Source organism: Rhincodon typus, chromosome 33 (assembly GCF_021869965.1).
Source record: "Rhincodon typus isolate 14 chromosome 33, sRhiTyp1.1, whole genome shotgun sequence".
In the NCBI taxonomy this organism is placed as follows: domain Eukaryota; kingdom Metazoa; phylum Chordata; class Chondrichthyes; order Orectolobiformes; family Rhincodontidae; genus Rhincodon; species Rhincodon typus.
In genome coordinates, this window is record NC_063364.1 from 28,995,380 (window position 1) to 29,002,164 (window position 6,785).

Consider the following 6,785-nt stretch of genomic DNA (forward strand, 5'->3'; position numbering starts at 1 on the left):
TCACTCACACTCAAACATACACACTCAAAGTTTCACTCACACACACTCAAACATACACACTCAAAGTTTCACACACACACTCAAACATACACAAAGATTCACACACACTCAAGCACACAAACATTCACTCACACACTCAAACATGCAAAAGCTCAAAGATCCACTCACATACTCACTCTAATATAAACACACTGCACTCCAACACACACAAACATTCACTCACTCTAATATACACACACAAACATAAACATACACACACTCACGTAAACATGCATTAACACACACTCACCCAAACTTACACGCACTCAAACGCACACTCACTCAAACACACTCACTCAAACATACACATTAACTCAAACAGGCACTTTTAGCACAGAACACATCAAATGAGTAAATTTCGAGGTCCAACGGTCTTCAGCCACGTACCAGATAGGTTGCGTTCTCTGTACGCCTCCCGCAAAGCGCGAACACCGACTACAAAGTTACTTAGCTGACAGAAGCCGGTACTTATGTAAAGCCAGCTGATTGCAGGAGACTAACTTTTCGCTACAGCGCCCTCCACCCGCTTCAAACACGATACTTCTTTCTTCTTTCTTTCTGAAGTAACCGCAACGCTTATTGTTCCGAAATTAAAACGGGAATCCGAGTATTTTGGAGAAAAATGAATCTCTCAGACGCCATACTGTCTGCGGGAACTGCAGAGCTGTAAGCGGGACTCTGGGTATCAGAGAATGCAATATGTAGTTTAATAACTGCCTGCAACTCGTACATAAACTTGAAGGCGGGAGGGGGCATTACTGCATCCAATGATATTTTAACTGCATTTTTGTGGCTTAACAACTCATAAATGTGACTATTGCACAGACTCTTAGTAACGGCCTTTACAGTTAGTTAAAGATAAAATACTCTGCGCCTAAATTGAAACATCTATCCATCTATCCGTACCTAAGGGTACATACCGAGGAACACTACGTTTCAAACAAAATCTTTAAAAAAACTTGCATTGCCATAGCGCCTTTCACTATCTCCAGCTACTTCAAGGAGCCTTACAGTTAATGAAGTCTTTCTCAAGTGTCATGATTGTGTAACGTAGGAAACTGCATTTCAATAAGAACTTACATTCTCTAGTAATCAAATCAACATTAAACTCATATAAATATTTTCTGTTGTGCTCTCAAGGTAACGTCGAATTCCATAAACACCAAACATGGGATGAGACTTTTTGTTTGTTACGGGGTTGCTCCGGACGTCACTGTTGGTCACAGACTGAAAAACGGCATCATAATCCGGCCACCAATGACAGCGTCACCTCAGTCCAGTGATACAGATTCCTGGTGTTAGGAAGACCTGTCACCTGTCTTCATACAAGCGTCCGATCCATTTATGGGAACGCGAGATCTATGCAGGCGAGAGAAAGGACGAGAAGGGTATGCAGATGGGATTAGGTGAAGGGACGTGGGAGGATTATGGAATATCATGTTTGGGCCGATCAGCATGTACTAGTTTTGGCCGAATGGTTTGCTGCTGTAAATTCCATGTCAAAGTACAAAAACTTCTAACTGAACGAGAAATGGATGGGAATCTGACTTGAGCTAATGAACTTCTTGTAGTTCATTGCTGTGTGTTTGTGGTGTCTAAACGATATTTAATAAACGCACACTACGCAGTATTCGGTATCTGGTTAGATTTATGTCCCAGCCTCCATATGTTACTCTAAAGCTTGACCCTTAGGATAATTATTAAGTACATGTTACAATTACACAACCTGACGCTGATAATTTAATAGTGCGAACAGTGAAATGAACTATTCACCTGTTCCCGCATGATGGCGTTTGAGATCTCCGCTTGGGTCTGGTACCAAAAAGTTCAGGGTCGGACCGAATGTCCCTAATGCAACAGACAATCCAACATGCACAGGACAGTGCACACCACAATCCACGTGTGATTCTCCAGGCAGAGTAAATAAGGAGTGTTATCCCACACAGGGGCAGCGAGGAGATGAAAGGTAGCCAGGGATAGGCTGGAATGTGGAATATTCGGATCAGCTATGGTCAGAAATCACACGACACCAGGTTATAGTCCAACAGGTTTATTTGAAAACACAAGCTTTCGGAGCCTCAGAAGGACTGATGCTCCGAAAGCTTGTGTTTTCAACTAAACCTGTTGGACTATAACCTGGTGTCGTGTGACTTCTGACCTTGTCCACCCCAGTCCAACACCGGCACCTCCACATCATCGGATCAGCCATGACATTGGTGAATGGCGGGGTAGGTTCGAAGGGCCGAGTGGCCTGCGCTTGCTGCTAAGTTTTGTGTAACTAGCAGCTATATAAGTGAACTTATCTCACTGGGTGTATCCAGCCTCACGGCTAAGTCATAATGACTGTCTTCACCACGGCCTCCCCCATGGACAGCGCCACCCATGGGACAACTTTTAAAATTCCCTTTCTAAAATACTTTTATTTTGTTTGAATGACTTTCAAGTCTGCCCCATGCTTGAAGGCAAAAAAAAACAGACCAAAAACACGAGGCCGGTTTTGTGTACTACAAAGCGAGCATTCGATCACAGCACCAAAACGTTTGTGAGAGTTGCAGGTGTCTGCGCCAGTTGTGAAAGTTGTTGAGAACCGCGATGTGGATCGGAGGACTGCACATGTCTGTAGGGGCAGATAGACTTACAAAGAGAAAAAGAAACATTTTCACAAATGCACGATCTTACCTTACATATAATGACTGGTAGTCACTTGCCAACGCAATCAGCACTCTCCTGTCGCGCTACACAAATGTTGGGCTTTGCCTTAAATTTGTATCTTTTCCAGATGTCCTGATGAGTGCAAAATGAGGACTTTCGACAACATTTTTTTTCAGCGATAGGCACTGTTGCGATGTAGGAAGAAGGTCAGCTGATTTGCGCACAGGAAGCTCCCACAAATCACATTGAAATATTGACCAGAGTGACATTGGTCAAGGGATAAATATTGGTCAAAACACTGGGGACAACTCTGCTTTTTAAAGCAGAGATGGAATTACTTACTTTTACAGAGAAGCTGATGGTTTTACTATCTTGTCCAAAAGATTACAAATTTGACAGTGCAGCACTCCCTCTACTGCGCAGGGAATGTCAGCCTGGATTGGCTGCTCAATTCTCTGGAGTGGGGCTTGAGTCCATAGCTTCCTAACCAAGAAGTGGCGGGCGGGGGAGGGGCTCTGTTACAACTGACACTGGGTGTATAAAGGGTGTATGTATGACAGGAGATCAGTCTCTACCAAACTCTCCGATTGTATCCCGTCTTTTATTTGTAATTGATTGATTGATTTTATTGTGACGTGTACCGAAATTCAGTGAAAAGTTTTGTTTACGAGCGGTACAGGCAGATCACAGCAAGCGGACTTTCAAATCTCTGCGTGTGTGGAGATGTGAGTGCATTCTGACTGATAGTCAATACTAATATTTGAGACTGTCATTAAAATCAAACCTTGCCCCCTCCCCTCATTTTGAGGTATAATGTTATGAGGCCATGGAGAAGGTGGATAGGAAGCAGCTGTTCCCCTGAGTTGAAGGGTCAAGAGCGAGGAGGCTTAATTCTAACGTGAAGTGCAGGAGGTTCAGAGGGGATGTGAGAAAAGTTCACCCAGAGGGTGGTGGGAATCTGAAGTGCATGGCCCGGGGGTGGGGAGCAGTAGGGACGGGAAACCTCACAGCCTTTAAAAATGACGTGGATGAGCACTTGAAATATCATAACATTCAAGGTTATAGGCCAAGTGCTGGAAAATGGGATTAGTGTAGATTGGTCGGCGCAGACTCGAAGGGTCTCTTGCAGTATGAATTCAATCGCAGAACATGTCCAGGGACTGGGCAAACCTCAGTCACCCAGATCCGTCTACTTATGTCTCTTAGATATTTGTGTGTGAAAGGAATGACCTCAATTTTTGTGTGTGTATTTGTAGGAGAGTACGCATTTTGCCAGTATGACTTGTCCTGTGTCTCTCAAGGAGGGAGCTGGTGCTGACACGATGATTCTTCTGTGCTTTTACATTCCGTGTATTGTGGGCCTGTTTGTGATTTCTGCTGTGTGTGGCTGTCTGTGTGTGCGTGTGTGTCGGATTTGCAGACTGTGTGTGGCTTTTGCTCTGTGTGTGCGTGTGTGTTTCTGTGTCAGGTCTGAGTTTACAACGTTTGAGTTTAACGCTGTTCCTAAAAGGATTTTAATGCCTCCATTGATTCTCAGTCAGATCAACCGAAATCAGTTCGTAACCTGGAAAGGGCTGGCCTTTCAAATCCTGCAGGCCCTCAGCACTAGTCCCGTCTCAGACCTCACCATGGGGTTCTTAAACCCGCACCTTTACACTTCCAGCTCCAAAATTTTAGAAATAAACCAGCGCGAACGGGAAATTAAAGGATTCAGCAAATTCTCCTTCTGCAGGGACAAAGTTTCAACTCTGAATTGTTCTAGTACAAAGTTGTATTAAAAATGGTTAAAGTCAGTCTGTCAATCCTTCCCAGCGTTGTTCAGCCCCTCTCGCTGGACCCTCTGAAACATGCTCGTTTCATGTCACAACAGAGGAAAATGTTGCAGGCAGGGGCGTCAGTGAAAATGAGCATTACATTCTAGATATTTTCAAACCAACCTGCTGGGGGATGTCATTCCGCACCTTGAACGCGGATCTCCTGGCTCAGAAGTAGGGACAGTACCACTACGCCAGAAGGGCCCCGGACATTGCCCACATATCCGCTATCACTGCTCCCCCACCCCGCCCCCTTATTTATTTCAGAGCCCCCTTCCCCTCCCCCATTTCTGAAGAAGGGCCCCGACCCGAAACGTCAGCTTTCAAGGACCGTAACTTCCCCCCCTCAGTGGTCCAGAACGCCCTCAACCGTGTCTCCCACATCTCCCGCAACTCATCCCTCACACCCCGTCCACGCAATAAGAACCAAAAAAGAATCCGCCTCGTCCTCACGTACCACTCCACCAACCTCCGGATCCAACGCATCATCCTCCGACACTTCCGCCATCTGCAATCCGACCCCACCACCAAAGACATCTTTCCCTCCCCACCTTTATCTGCTTTCCGGAGGGACCACTCTCTCCGTGACTCCCTTGTCCGCTCCACACTCCCCTCCAGCTCCACCACACCCGGCACTTTTCCCTGCAACCGCAGGAAGTGCTACACCTGCCCCCATACCTCCTCCCTCACCCCCATCCCAGGCCCCAAGAAGACTTTCCATATCAAGCAGATGTTCACCTGCACATCTGCCAATGTGGTATACTGCATCCGCTGTACCCGGTGTGGCTCCCTCTACATCGGGGAAACCAAGCGGAGGCTCCGGGACCGCTTTGCAGAACACCTACGCTCAGTTCGCAATAAACAACTGCACCTCCCAGTCGCAAACCATTTCAACTCCCCCTCCCATTCCTCAGACGACATGTCCATCCTGGGCCTCCTACAGTGCCACAACGATGCCACCCGAAGGTTGCAGGAACAGCAACTCATATTCCGCTTGGGAACCCTGCAGCCCAATGGTATCAATGTGGATTTCACAAGCTTCAAAATCTCCCCTCTCCCTACCGCATCCCAAAACCAGTCCAGCTCGTCCCTGCCTCCCTAACCTGTTCTTCCTCCCACCTATCCCCTCCTCCCACCTCAAGCCGCACCCCCATCTACCGACTAACCTCATCCCGCCCCCTTGACCTGTCCGTCCTCCCTGGACTGACCTATACCCTTCCTAACTCCCCACCTACACTCACCTTTACTGGCTCCATCCCCGCCTCTTCGACCTGTTTGTTTCCTCTCCACCTATCCTCTCCTCTATCCATCTTCTATCCGCCTCCCACTCTCTCCCTATTTATTTCAGAACCCCCTTCCCCTTTTCTGATGAAGGGTCTAGGCCCGAAACGTCAGCCTCTCTGCTCCTATGATGCTGCTTGGCCTGCTGTGTTCATCCAGCTCTGCACCTTGTTGTCTCGGATTCTCCAGCATCTGCAGTTCCTACTATCTCACGTCAGCTTTCCTGCTCCTCTGATGCTGCCTGGCCCGTGTTCCTCCAGCTCCACGCCTTGTTATCTCAGACTCCAGCATTGGCAGTTCCTACTATCTCATTGCATTCTGTGTTGAGTAAATTACATTTGTGGGGGTCTACAAACTCACTCCAGTCCATTACTGGACGCCCCTTTCTCACTTAAAATGCTCCCGGATTTGTCCACAGTCTCACCGTCCACTAGAATTAGAGTGTAAAGGAACTGGAAGCTGGTTTCTATGTGTAAACACAGTCCCGAACATCACAGAACCGCTTCCGGTTGGATGAAGTGTTTAAGCGCCAGTCAGGGGCCAGTTGCATTAAGAAGGATTAGAAACGTTTACAATATTTATGGGTCACACAATAGCACCCTCCACCAAACCAATCACTCAGACAGGACCTGTGGATAGAGACCGCGGACAGTATTGACATTTCCAGCAATTGTTTCTATTTCCCTGTCATCAGAAATGTGCTAATTATCAAAATAATATCTAGGTATGTTGTTGGTAATTATCACACACCGCGCACCTCTGTTTATGAACTGTGCATTGATCAGGAGAGTGCATTTGAAGGCTGAGTGTGATTCCAGGGGAAGATTGTTATTTTAAAAGTTCATAATCTCATTGTGTTTTTACCTGTTAAACATTTAACACCACGGTCTATTGTCAAAGCAAGAAAGATACAGCAGAATTAAAATACGCTGTCGGATCCTTCTTGACCAACTGTCAATGTTCGTCTGAAGCGCCTGAAACGTCTATTTTACGTTCAGG

At 46.6% G+C, this 6,785-nt stretch overlaps 1 long non-coding RNA gene across 1 annotated transcript in view; it reads left to right on the top strand.

The window, feature by feature from the left end:
- LOC125486764 overlaps positions 1-1,669 on the top strand; it is a 5,794-nt gene extending 4,125 nt beyond the window's left edge. The window contains exon 2 of the long non-coding RNA XR_007265387.1: positions 1,180-1,669. This is a non-coding gene — a long non-coding RNA (uncharacterized LOC125486764). The remainder of the gene's footprint in view (positions 1-1,179) is intronic.
- The last annotated feature ends 5,116 nt before the right edge of the window (positions 1,670-6,785 follow it).